The sequence below is a fragment of the Saccopteryx leptura genome, chromosome 9 (genome assembly GCF_036850995.1).
Source record: "Saccopteryx leptura isolate mSacLep1 chromosome 9, mSacLep1_pri_phased_curated, whole genome shotgun sequence".
In the NCBI taxonomy this organism is placed as follows: Eukaryota; Metazoa; Chordata; class Mammalia; order Chiroptera; family Emballonuridae; genus Saccopteryx; species Saccopteryx leptura.
Genome location: NC_089511.1, coordinates 45,041,789 through 45,056,156, shown reverse-complemented (window position 1 = coordinate 45,056,156; position 14,368 = coordinate 45,041,789). Strand labels below are relative to the sequence as shown.

Here is a 14,368-nt window from a genome sequence, read left to right as displayed (position 1 = left end):
GGACCCGGGTTCGATTCCCAGCCAGGGCACACAGGAGAAGTGCCCATTTGCTTCTCCACCCCCCCCCCCTCCTTCCTCTCTGTCTCTCTCTTCTCCTCCCGCAGCCAAGGCTCCATTGGAGCAAAGATGGCCCGGGCGCTGGGGATGGCTCCTTGGCCTCTGCCCCAGGCGCTAGAGTGGCTCTGGTTGCAGCAAAGCGACGCCCCAGAGGGGCAGAGCGTCGCCCATGGTGGGCAGAGCATCGCCCCCTGGTGGGCGTGCCGGGTGGATCCCTGTCGGGCACATGCGGGAGTCTGTCTGACTGTCTCTCCCCGTTTCCAGCTTCAGAAAAATACAAAAGTGACGCAACTATGAGTTGATCTCTTTCTCCCTTCCTGTCTCTCTCTCTCAAAAATAAATATTAAAAAAAATAACTTCATAATAGCCAGATGCATAGGGCAAAGAATGGCGAAGGGCTCAGAACTTCCGTTACCTAAGCATTACACTCTCCTCAAATCTGTGTGTGTCCACCAATCCAGAAGCTCTCCAAAACCTGTTCTTTGGGGTTTTCATGGAGGCTTTCTTAAATAACCATGACTAATTAAATCACTGCTCATTGTTTCACCTCCAGCCCCTCTTCCCTCCTCTGAGGTTAAGGTGGGGAGTGGGTGGGACTGAAAGTTTCAACCCTCTAATCACTTACTTGATCCCCAGGCAACCAGCCCCCAAACTTAGGTTACATAGGGTCTTTCCAAGTGTCATGTCATTACACAACAAAACCTTTTTTTTTAAAGACCTTGATTGCCTGACCTGTGGTGGCACAGTGAATAAAGGTCACCAGTTCGAAACCCTGGGCTTGCCTGGTCAAGGCTCATAAGGGAGTTGATGCTTCCTGCCCCTCTCCCTCCCCCCCAAAATGAATAATTTTTTAAAAAAATTAAAGGGACTTTTATTGCTATCATCACTTAGGAAATTCCAAGGATTTTAGGAGCTTTGTGTCAGGAATAAGGATGAATACTAAATATATATTTTTAATTATATATCATAATATCACAGTGGGCATATTGTAAATGGTTTTCAAGGATTGATTTCTAAAAAGGGAAACTCATATTAGAATTCTGGGCTTCTGTGGAATACTTGGAAATCACTGATAAAGATTTGATTTCTGGCCCTGGCTGGGTCTCCCAGGAGAGCCCGAGCTCTACGTCAATCAGGGGTCCCAGATTCGACTTCCCCGTGCAGTAGGACACTCCTGCTTAACAGCAGGGCTGGCAGCCTCTTCTAGACTACTCTTGAGGTGGCTATGAGGATTTCACTTAGTGCCAAGACCAACTGCCACTAGAGGAAAGACGACGGACACACAATTTAGTTGTAAGAATCACACAGGCAGTTTATTACTCACAAATCCTATGGCGTGCCTGGGTACAGCTTAAGCGGGCCCGTCGCTGTGCTCCTCTGGGCTGTCTTTGGTCAGAGCAGCGTGGAGACAGTCCACGTTAACGTTTGAGTCTGGGCAACTACTGCAGCAGGGAGGCCCCTTAGCTTACTTAGTACCGTTTCTGGCCAAGGCCTTCTAACAGGTGTCTACAGGATTATCACCTCAAACCACCTTTTTGGGAGTTCTTCGCAGGAAGCCCTTTTTATGTTAATCTACTGAAATGTTACATCAAGCCACTTTCAAGTTGTTCCTAGGGAAACTTCTTGTTTACATTAACCTACAGAGTTATGACATCAAGCCACTTCTTATCTATATATAACTTCACACACGCACTAACTGGGCCCTGTGCGAAAGGCAGAATCTGTTTATCATATCTGTACCCACTATATTAATTCCTATCCAGACAGCATAACTTTAATTTCCTTAATTGCTTTTAATATTATATCTTGATTATTTTTATATATTTCTATATATTTAATTACTATAACCTTAAATTACTGCAACACTGGGTAGTTCAGTTAGAGCAGGGGTCTCAAACATGCGGTCCGCCGAACAATTTTGTGCGGCCCGCAGACTAATCCACGAAGTTCAAAATATTTTGGATAAAATTAAGTAAGCCTAGGGGCCTACTTGTATTTTTCATTTCTCTAGCATCCTAGCTAGATATTAGCTTAGTTAACAGCAGTTGTGACGCAAACTACAGTTTCTGGTCGTTTTGTGACACTGAGTAAACTGCATGTACGATTGTGCTTGTTGTACTGATTTTTTTTTGTTTTCAACTGCAGTGAGAAAAGTGTTGCGTAACAGTTGCCTTTTGTAGACCTAGTGCGGCCCGCGGAACGGCTGTGATCTTGCTCTGCGGCCCACATGCTGAGTTGAGTTTGAGACCCCTGGTTTAGAGCATGGTCCCATTTGCCAAGGTTGCAGGTTCCATCCCCCGTCGGGGCACATACAATAATCAACCAGTGAATGCATAAATAAATGGAAAACAATATAGATCTCTCTCTTTTATCCCTCCAAAATCAATGAATAAATTAAAATTTTTTTTATTTCTCTTAGATAATTATATCACAGGATGAAACTATGGGCCTGACTTGTGGTGGCGCAGTGGATAAAGTGTCGACCTGGAAATGCTGAGGTCGCCAGTTCAAAACCCTGGGCCTGCCTGGTCAAGGCACATATGGGAGTTGATGCTTCCAACTCCTCCCCCCTTCTCTCTCTCTCTCTGTCTCTCTCTCTCCCTCTCTCTGTCTTCTCTAAAAATGAATAAATAAAAAATAAAAATAAAAAAAAAACATTTTTCAAAGCTAGTGGTTTAATATTGCAACCCTCAAATAACTGATCCTTCGATTTCCACATTGCTTTTCTCTTCTATTAGCACAGCCAAAGAGGAAGGTTCAGAGTTCTCCTTTGGGTGCCCGGGCAACTGAAACTGTACGCTAGGGACACACTGTGGATGGGAACTTTCATCCAGGTGTTTCAATCCCGCCCAGGATCGCAGTCACAGCCAGGCTAGTTACCAGCAGCAGACAGACGGTGGGATAGTTGTGTTTGAATGGCGTAGGCGGCTGTAGGCGGTAAGCTGGAAAGAAAAGGATTTGGGGGGAGGGGCGGCAGGACCACTCCCACGGCGGGGGTTCCGGGGAAGATGGAACTGAAGCAGAGGAGGTTCCTGGGTTGTGCGCGGAACAGCCAGGTCTCAGGTGGCTGGGTACCCGGGCAGCAGGTGACCACATGTGGAACGTGTAGCCTCCCTAAGAGGCAGGCCTCCAGATCCGGGAGCGCTGGGACTAGGTCCTCTGCCCGCCAGCCCCACGGCAGCTGGGCCCTCCCCCGACGCCAGCTGCGCTCCGGGATCCCGCCCCTCCGTCGCTCCCGCGGCCCCTAGCGCCCGACTTCAGCCACCAACTCCCGGAGAGGACCGACTGCCCACCCCGCGGTCCCGGGGCTCCCTGGGCGGGGCCGACCCGGGGGAACCCCCCTGCTGCCTCCCAGAGCTGGGTGGGGAAGGGAATCTTAGCCCGCTGCCGCCTCCGAGCGGGCTGCCACGTGAGCGCCGGACAGGTAGGGACCCGTACCCGGTCCCCACGCTCGGACCGGGCGCCCCGGGAAGGATTTCCGCCGCAGGCCCTGCCGGGAGGGGCGGGGTTCGAGGGGTTGTGTACTCAGCGCCCCTTCCCCGTCCCTCTGCGTCCTAGGCTGTCGCAGCCAACTTGTGTCCCTTTGAGTCCGGAGTTACACAATGCACGTTTGAAAGCCCCGGATCGCTTTGTTTTTTAAACGGGTCCTAGAGCCCACGCCTCCACCCGCCGCGTCCTCGGAGGCCACCATTAAAGAAATCCCGGTCCCAAACGACCAGCCCACCAGTGTTCACCGCAGCCACTGAAACGCTGATCACTTTTTACCAACTCTGGTTTTCGTTTCTTCTGCCTGGTAGACCTTCGCAAAATCTGGGAGTCCCAAGCCTTGGAGCGCTGTCTTGATTCAGCAACTTGGGCACAGTGTGTTTTTAGCTGCGGCCGCTCCTCCCAAACTAAATTTTGTTTTTCTAAGTTAACTTTCGTCGTTCAGTCATATTTTTTCACACCCCACATTTTTTTATATCCACTTTAGACAACATTGATTTACTCCCTGGTTGAAAGACTGCCAAATTACGAATTTACTTTTAAAATAAATATATATATATATTTATGTCCCAGTAACACACAAGAACAAAGGACAAATAGGACAAAGCTTTGCATGAAAAATTAACAGCCCTTTAAACCGTTTACCGCTCCCCCACCCTCTCAACCAATTAAAATTTTTTGTAATTAAATTACTTTTCAAAACTGGCAAAAGTAGCTTGTGATCCATCGTGCATCACTTTAAACCTTTCTCAGCTTTTTATTCCTCTGGTAGTTATTTCCAAATCTCTAAAGCAAATTCTTGGATTATTTCTTAGTTTATCTGCTTTTAGGCAATGTTTACTAATCCCTTGCTAAAAACAGATGGGAACAGCATTCACTCCTGCACAATCCCCTCCCCCAACCCCCACGCCCACCCCCCTGTATAATCACAGCATTACTTAGTTTCTCTATTGGCTATTTTTGTAACAAAATAATTTTTAAACTGGTATGTCTTGTTCTATTAAATATATATATATATAGGATCTATTGACTCCCATTTTTTTTGAGGCCTGACTGAGGAGTCTGCTTAAAAAATATTTTTCAAATAAAAATTGTATATTTATTTAAATACTCTTTTATCCAGTCAACTTAGACGTATGGTTAACAAGTCAAATAGAAGTAAGTCTGACTTTTTTGCTGGTAAAAATAATTTAATCTCTTTAAGAGGAAAATGGAAAAGGCAGGGCAGTGTTTAATTTTATTTTTAACATTTTTTTATTTATTGATTGATTTTAGAGAGGGAGAGAGAAACATTGATTTGTTATTCCACTTATTTATGCATTGATTGATTGATTATTTTGTACCCTGACCCAGGATCAAACCCTCAGTCTTAGTGTATCTGGATAGTGCTCTAACCCAGGAGTAGTCAACCTTTTTATACCTACCGCCCACTTTTGTATCTCTGTTAGTAGTAAAATTTTCTAACCACCCTCCGGTTCCACAGTAATGGTGATTTATAAAGTAGGGAAGTAACTTTACTTTATAAAATTTATAAAGCAGAGTTACAGCAAGTTAAAGCATATAATAATAATTACTTACCAAGTACTTTATGTCGGATTTTCGCTAAGTTTGGCAGAGTAAATCTTTATAAAACAACTTACTATAGTTAAATCTATCTTTTTATTTATACTTTGTTTGCTCCTCTACCGCCCACCATGAAAGCTGGAACGCCCACTAGTGGGCGGTAGGGACCAGGTTGACTACCACTGCAACCAACTGAACTACCTGGCCTGAGCTGGCAGGGCAGTGTTTTAGATTAGAAGGAATTAAGGGGATGAAACCATCCCAATTCTCTGTGAGGCCTGGACCTTGTTAGGAAGAAGCAAAAACCTTGGGACAGTGGAGAAAAAATGGTTCATAGGCTGGGTATGAGGAGGCAGAATGTATTTCCGTTAGTGCTGTTAGGTGGGGTCACAGTGCAGACCTGTAGAATGCCCTTATTTTTTTGTAGAAGATGCACATGGAAGTATTTCAAAGGTCATCAAAAGAAAGAGAGAAAGCAAATATGGCAAAATGGATGTTCATTTTCATATTCTTTCAGCTTCTCTATGTGAAATGTTTATGGGAAATAAATTGGGAAAATAAAGAATTTAGCAACGAAGAAAGAGATGAAGATATGTGCACAGTGGCACAAACCCAGTCCTCCACATCAAGGTTCAAATCCTGATTCTGCCACTTCCTTGTCTGGTGACCTGGGGTCTGCTGAGTCCCTCTTCCAAGCCTCAGTTTCCCCTCTTGGGGTGGTTTGTGTGGCTTCTGTGAGATTCTTTTAAGCACTTCCCATGTGCCTTGAGCAGAGTCAGTGTGCAGTTAACAGCTGTTCATATTTTGTGGAGGAATTTTCTTTACCTCAATGTGTTCACCTGAGAATAACTGCTTGTTACTATCCTAACTACTGTAGCATGCTTCCTTCTACTTGTTTTTTTTTTAGACATGGATTTTGGACTTGGCATGTGCTTTTCAAAATTCCTCTGATGGCTCTGTCTTGCCACTGGTGCAGTTTTGTGTTTTGCACTGTCTCAGCCCGTTACTTCCTAAGCGCTTCTCCCCTTAGCCCGCATTGCTCTAGTCAAGGTTCCAGCAGCAGCATGATCCCACACATGGAAGTGCCCGCAGGGACTCCAACCCCATAGCTGGCCCTTAACTGCTAATCATAGTAACAGTGTCACAATGGCAACTAACATTTGTCCAGGGCAGGCCTTGATCTTCATTACACATGATGTTCATTACACTTAAATTAGAATATACCAAAAAAGCCAAAGTAACTTTGCCTCCTCTTCACCCACACTGTGACTCAGAGGGCAGCAGGTAATGAGACGGTGGTGACGGAAATGACAGAAAAACAGAAATTTCAAATCCTCCATTACTGTCTGTTATGAAAGATGGTGTTTAGCCCACTGCCTCTTTCCCTGCTTCATCACTAACCAATTTTTAATAATTGTACATTTTTTAGATCATTTCTTTATTTAACTTTATAACTTTAAATTTTATGTTTCAGCCCTGGCCGGTTGGCTCAGCGGTAGAGCGTCGGCCTGGTGTGCGGGGGACCCGGGTTCGATTCCCAGCCAGGGCACATAGGAGAAGCGCCCATTTGCTTCTCCACCCCCCCCCTCCTTCCTCGGGCGCTGGGGATGGCTCCTTGGCCTCTGCCCCAGGCGCTAGAGTGGCTCTGGTCCCGGCAAAGCGACGCCCCGGAGGGGCAGAGCATTGCCCCCTGGTGGGCAGAGCATCGCCCCCTGGTGGGTGTGCCGGGTAGATCCAGGTCGGGCGCATGCGGGAGTCTGTCTGACTGTCTCTCCCCATTTCCAGCTTCAGAAAAATACAAAAAAATACAAAAAAAAAAAAAAATATTTTGTTTCACTTCTACTTACTGGCAGCTTTTGATTCCCATGATGATATAAAGTAGGTGAGCTCAGCATCTTGGCTTCTCTCCCCCTTCCCCACCTTTCATTTCCGGTCTTTTGTCAATTGTGCAGTTATTTGCACCCTGTCAAGGTTGGTAACATCTACAGTCTGTTCTGGTACTATATGTCAGTCTTCCATGCTTTAACTGTAAAACTTGCTGAGGGTTGTTTTTTTTAATGAATTTTTTTTTCTATTTATTTTTTACAGAGACAGGAGTGAGTCAGAGAGAGGGATAGACAAGGACAGACAGACAGGAACGGAGAGAGATGAGAAGCATCAATCATTAGTTTTTCATTGCGTGTTGCAACACCTTAGTTGTTCATTGATTGCTTTCTCATATGTGCCTTGACCGCGAGCCTTCAGCAGACCGAGAAGCCCCTTGCTGGAGCCAGCAGCCTTGAGTTCAAACTGGTGGGCTTTTGCTCAAACCAGATGAGCCCGCACTCAAGCTGGTGACCTCGGGGTCTTGAACCTGGGTCCTCTGCATCCCAGTCCGACGCTCTATCCACTGCGCCACCGCCTGGTCAGGCGCTGAGGGTTTTTTGAACAGCTTTATTGGGGTATAATTTACATACAATGAAATTCAGCCCTTTTAATTGTACAATTCAGTGATTTTTAATGAATTTACAGAGTTGTGCTGCCATCACCACAGTTTGGGAGCATTTCTGTCACCTCCCAAATATCGCTCTTGCCTATTTGTTGTCACTCTGTGTTCCATGCTCAGCCCCAGGCAACTACTAATCTACTTCCTGTATCTTTAGATATGTCCTTTCCCGGTAGTTCATATAAGTACATCATACAGAATGTGGCTTCTTTACCTTAGCGTGTATACTGTTTGCGAGTTCATTTATATTATAATATGTACCAGTACTTTACTTCTTATATGATTGAACAATAGTATTCCATTTTATGGCTAGACTGTATTTTATTTATCCATTGACGGACACGTGGTAGGTTTTTTCAAATTTATTATGCTATGAACATTTGCAGTCAAGTGTGTGTGGACATAAGTTTTCATTTCTTTTTGGTAGTAGAATTGCTGGGTTTTAAGGTAAGTTTATGTTTAACGGTTTTTTTTAATGTTCAACTTTTTTTTTTAGGGAGGCAGGGAGAGAGACAGGAACATTGAGCTGCTCCTGTATGTGCCCTGACCTGGGAATCGGAAGGGCAACTTCATGTGGGGATGGACCTCTGAGAAAGGGAGGCAGAGAGAGGGAAGAGGGATGGGAAGCATTCATTTGTTGTTCCACTCAGTTGTGCATTCATTGGTTGCTTCCCATGTGTGCCCTGACTGGGAATCAAACCCCGCAACCTTGTTGTTTTGCGAACGTTCTCAACTGACTGAGCTAACCAGCCAGGGTCAATGTTCAACTTTTAAAATAACTGCTTGTTTTCCAAAGTGGCTGTGGTTATATCCATTTTACATTCCTGCCAGCAATGTGTGAGGGTTTTAGTTTTAACTGTCCTCACCAATCTTTTTTTTTTTAATTGATTTTAGAGAGAGAAGAAGAAAAAGAGAAAGAGAGAAACACTGATTTGTTGCTTCACTTATTTATGCATTCATTGGTTGATTTTTGTATGTGCCCTGACCGGGGATCGAACCTGCAACCTTGGCATATCAGGGTGATGCTCTAACCAATTAAGCTACCATGCCAGGGCCTCACCAATCTTTTGAACATTAGCCATGCTAAGTGGACGTGAATTGGTGTTTCATTTTTATTTTAATTTGCATTTCTTTAATGACTAATGATGTGGAGCATCTTTTCATGTGCTTATTAGTCATCTGTATATCTTTGGTGAAATGTCTGTTCAAATCCTTGTCCATTTTTAATTGGTTTGTTTGTCTTATTATTGAATTTTAAGTGTTCTTTTTATATTCTAGGTACAAGACCTTTATCAGATATATGATTTACAAATATTTTCTGCCAATCTATAGTTTCTTTTCATTTTCTTATTTTTTGAAGTGCAAAAGTTTTCCATTTTGATGATGTTTAATTCATGTTTTTCTTTTACAAATTATATACTTTTGCCTAACCTAAAATCATGAGATTTTTTTTTCTCCTGGTCTCTTCTAAAATATTTTAAAGAGTTTTAACCCTTATATTTAGGTCTGTGATTGATTTTGAACTAATATTTATGGATGGTATGAGGTAAAGGCCTAAATTCACCCTTTGGCATATAGACTTCCTAGTACCATTTGTTGAAAAGATCAAATCATAGCCTGACCAGGCGGTTGTGCAGTGGATAGAGTGTAACACTGGGATGCTGGAGGACCCAGGTTCAAGACCCAGGTTCCAGACCCCGAGGTCGCCAGCTTGAGCGTCGGCTCATCTGCTTTGAGTAAAAGCTTGCCAGCTTGGACCCAAGGTCGCTGGCTTGAGCAAGGGGTTACTCAGTCTGCTAAAGTCCCACGGTCAAGGCACATATGAGAAAGCAATCAATGAACAACTAAGGTGTCACAATAAAAAACTGATGATTGATGCTTCTATCTCTCCATTCCTGTCTCTCTGTCCCTATCTATCCCTCTCTCTGTCTCTGTAAAAAAAAAAAGAAAAGACCACATCATGTATGTTGTCACCATAAAAAAGAAATGATAATGATGTAACTGGATATTGATGTTAGCTAATGCTATAGTAGTAATCATATTGCAAAATATTAATGCATCAAATCACACATATACCTTGAATTTATACAGTGTTATATGTCAATTACACACACACACACTCACACACACACACACACACACACACACATATATATATATGTGTGTGTGTGTATAAAAGACAATCTTTTCCCCATAAAAAGTAATAACTAGGACTACTATAAGGAGAATGTCCTTAGCCTCCATGTCAAGAGGATTTCTTTCTGTCTCACTTTGTCAAGCTGACAGGACAGGGATACAGGTTAGTGTATACATTGTATCATATTTGGACTATGATTTCTTAAACAGTTTTTTGTTTTTCCTGCAGTTTCTCATAGCTTTAATGTTTTCCTTTTAAGAGAAACATTTTTCTGCTTCTAATGTATCCAATCTATTTCTTGGAATTTTTCTTCTTCTTTTTCTAGTATCCTGTTCTTGTTTTGAGTATCTTCTCAAATCTAAATGTACCCTGGACAGATCCATAACCTGCAGGGCCCAATGCAAATTGAGAAGGAAGGTGAGCCCCTTGTTCAAAAATGATTAAGAGCCTGACCTGTGGTGGCGCAGTGGATAAAGCATTGACCTGGAAATGCTGAGGTCACCGGTTCGAAACCCTGGGCTTGCCTGGTCAAGGCACATATGGGAGTTGATGCTTCCTGCTCCTCCCCCCCTTCTCTCTCTCCTCTCTCTCTCTCCACCCCCCTTTCTAAAATGAATAAATTAAAAAAAAAAAAAAAGATTAAGAATTTCAAGTTGGTAGCATCAAAATATTAAAACCATCTTGGAGCCCTTTCAGGTGAGGGAGTTATGTGTGACTGCTCTGCTCCTATGCCCGTGACGCCTGAAGCTGGCCTTGAGTGTACTAATTAGGGGTTTTCCTTTTCCCTTAAGTTCTTTCAGCCCTCTGTCTGTTTCCTCTGGGTCAGTTTGCTTTTGCTTTGCCTGTTTACCTTAGTATTTCTCTTTCAGGCTGCTAGTTTTCTTCAAATATCTGGTGATCCTTGCTTGTCCAAACACATTTTCAAACAAGGAGCTGGGTGACATTTTTTTAATTTTAAAAAGTGTATATTATTTTTTAAATTATCATACAGTAAAATTGACTTCTTGGGTGCAGTGATACAGTTGTATAATTTTTTTTTTAGTTCTATGAAATTTAACTCATTTTTTATGTAGCCACAATCAGGATATATAAATATGCCATCACTCCAAAAAAAGTTCTTTTTATAATTACACTCACCCCTCACATCTTGCAACTATCAATCTGTTCTCCATCCCTATAATTTGTCTCTTCTAAAATGTCAGGTAGCCTAACCAGTGGTGGCACAGTGGATAGAGTGTCAACCTGGGACGCTGAGGACCCAGGTTCCAAATCCCAAGGTCACTGGCTTGAGCATGGGCTTATCCAGCTTGAGTGTGGGGTTGCTGGCTTGAGCGTAGGATCATTAACATGATCCCATGGTCGTTGGCTTGAGACCAAATGTCGCTGGCTTGAAACCCAAGGTTGCTGGTTTGAGCAAGGGTCACTGACTTGGCTGGAGCCCCCCATCAAGGAACATATAAGAAGCAATCAATGAACAACTAAAAGTACCACAACTATGAGTTGATGCTTCTCATTTCTTTCCCTTCCCCTCTCTCTCTAAAAATAATAATAATAAAGTCAGATAAATAGAATCATTATGCCTTTTCAGGTTGGATGGCATTTTTAAAGTCACTGCTAGAAAATTTGGGGTTGTTTTAAATACAGTCCTGCTTTCGCACTGGTGTCTTGCTCCAGTTGAAGGGATGACTAAAACAGTTTGGAGACAGTGCTTGTTAGCACAGAGGGAATCAGTCTTTGCTGGGATGCTTCATGCAATTTCTCTAGACAGCAATCATCTAGTTTTGCTTTTTTAATTTTTTTCTGTGTGTGAATGTTTAGCAGCCCAACATCTGTGTGGCCAAGCATGAGGGAGGAAGGAGAAGAATCAGGGAGCCAATAAGCAGTTTTTTTCAAAGGTGGACTAACCTCTGTTCTCACTTTGCCCTGTTCTCACCTGCACCCCTACCCTAGCCAGTGCTCCTTGAACCCTTGGCTCTAGATCCAGAGCCACTGGGAATCCCCGAGGCTTCATTGATGCCCCCCCTTGAGTTTCTTTTGTAGCCCCCACACTTCTGTCTGCTTTCTGTCTTTCAAAAATATATCAACATCTTTTTTTTTTATGGTTCTCCCTCCAGTTTCCTTTGCTTTTTAATTTCTTAGCTGTGCATAGGGAGAATGCTGTTTGAGAGGGAGAGCAGACTGCCCAGATCCAAGCCCTACTCCACTTCTTCCTGCTGTGTGACCTTATGTGAGTTGTTTCAGCTCTCTGGGCCTCTGTTTCTTCCTGGTGGGAAGATTAACTGGGATAATCCAGAAGTCACAAAACAACCACTTGAGTCCATTCCTAGGCCTACAGATGCCTTATGTGGCCCATATTGTCCTTTAATTTTTTTGTTTTATTTTTAAAGATTTATTTATTTATTTTAGAGAGAGGGGAGGGAGGAGTGGGAAGCATCAACTCACAGTAGTTGCTTCTCACATGTGCTCTGACTGGCCAATCGTTGGACTTTGAACCTGTGACCTCAGCATTCCAGCTCGACATCCCATCACTGCACCACCACAGGTCAGGCTAATGGTTTAATTTTTTTAATGCATCACTAACATTTAAAAATCGAGTGGCCCTGGCCGGATAGCTTGGTTGGTTGGAGCATTGTCCCCAAAGCCCAGAGATTGCTGGTTTGATCCCCGGTCAGGGCACATACACAAACAGATGTTCCTGTCTCTTTCCTACTCTCTCCTTTCCACTCTCTAAGATCAATAAAATAAACATTAAAAATAAGTAAATAAAAATTGAGTGATTTTATGTAAAATCTGGGATTTCCAGTTTCTTTTGAAAAACTGGAAGATGTGGCCAAACTGGGCCCTCCTTTGTACCTGGCAGTAAATCAGGCGGAATGAGCATTGGCACAGCCTCCAGGTGGGCTCTTCTCTCTCTATTGCCAGAGTCTCTAGCACTCCCTGTTCCTCCCACTAGTCGGCCTCATTTAGAATACTGCCTATCTTACCTGACCAAGTGGTGTGCAGTGGATAGAGCATGGGCCTGGGACACTGAGGACCCAGGTTAGAAACTCCAAGGTCTTTGGAGCATGGGCTCATCTGGCTTGAGCGTGGGCTCACCAGCTTAAGTGCAGGGTCACCAGCTCAAGTGCAGTGTCGCTGACTTGAGCCCAAAGGTCGCTTGAATCCCAAGGTCGCTGGCTTGAGCAAGCGGTCACTGGCTCAGCTGGAGCCCCCTGGTCAAGGCACATATGAGAAAGCAATCAATGAACAACTAAGGAGCCACAACAAAGAATTTATGTTTCTTATCTCTTTCCCTTCCTGTCTGTCTTTCTTTCATTATATATTATATTTTAAAAATACCGCTATCTCTTGTAGGCAATTGAACTTGGGATTTCTGGGATACTGTTTTAAGAGCATCCAGCACAGGACCAAACACTTAGGAGCTATTATTATTACAAGACTAGCCAGGGCTGGCCATTGAAGGGGAGGCTCAGATCATCCAGGCCTTGCTCTGACCGCTAGGCCCTGGGATCCCAGGGTTGCATTCACTCAGAAGGGCTGCCTTTTAAAAAAATCTACCCAAAGGTTCATGTAGGCCAGTGCAAGCCCTGATTATCAGTAGCTCTTTCTGCCTTCTTGAGGGGAAGACGCATTGACTCTTTGAACATGCAAATAATTCTAAAGAGCAAAAGGTTTTCATCGTATTGATGATTTTTATATAACCATTTGTTGCAGGTTAGAAACAATACAGGCACTATACAGTTCAAGAGCAAAGAGTTAAAGTGATAAGGGAGAATGTCAGGTAGAGGAAAACCTCCCAAAGGCATGGAAAGGGAGCCATTCTGTCTCAAATTAAAAAGATTGACAATGCCAGGTGTTGACAATGGCAACTCTCATACATTGTTGATGAGAACGCAAATGGCACAGTCAGGCTGGAAACACTATTGGAGTTTTCTTTTGTAAAGTGAAATACACACCTTGTGATCCAAGAATTCCACTCCCAGGCATTTTCTCATGAGAAATGAAAACATATGTCCTCATAAACAGTTGTACATGAATGTTCATAGCAGCTTTATTTGTAATCACCCCAAACTGGAAACAGACCAAATGTCTACCACAATGGGTGGATAAACAAACTGTGGTTCATGTGTTCAATGGAATATTCCTCAGCAATAAGAAGGAATTGGCCAAGCCTGACCTGTGGTGGCGCAGTGGATAAAGCATCAACCTGGAATGCTGAGGTCGCCAGTTTGAAACCCCGCGCTTGCCTGGTCAAGGCACATATGGAAGTTGATGCTTCCTGCTCCTCCCCCACTTCTCTTTCTTTCTCTCTCTCTCTCTTCTTTCTCTCTAAAAATTAATAAATAAAAGGATAAAGGAGGAATGGACTGCTGACTGAATCATGCAGACATTATGCTGAAGGAAAGAAGACACAGGGAACATATACTATATTCATGTCACAGTCCAGTCAGGAGACTGAACCCACACAGTCATTTGAAGAGAGAGTGCTTAATATACAGAATTATGAATTAGAGCAGTGGATCGGAGTAAGAGGGCTTGGCTACTAAGAAATAAAGAGAATGCTAAAGAATATAGAAATAGCAGATAAAAGGAGCTGCCACTAACCCTAGGATCTCAAAAATGATGACAGCCCCATGCTG

General features: G+C 43.5%; 1 protein-coding gene across 3 annotated transcripts in view; it reads left to right on the top strand.

Annotated features, from left to right (window-relative positions):
* Window positions 1-2,829: 2,829 nt before the first annotated feature.
* Window positions 2,830-14,368, top strand: part of LOC136381052 (F-box only protein 17) — a 32,571-nt gene continuing 21,032 nt past the window's right edge. The window contains exon 1 of one of the 3 annotated variants that reach the window (XM_066349388.1): window positions 2,830-2,953. The gene's annotated coding sequence lies outside the window, so the exon portion shown is untranslated. Of the gene's footprint in view, window positions 2,954-3,282; window positions 3,482-14,368 lie in introns of those variants that run through there. The other 2 variants (XM_066349389.1, XM_066349387.1) reach the window with 2 other exon arrangements.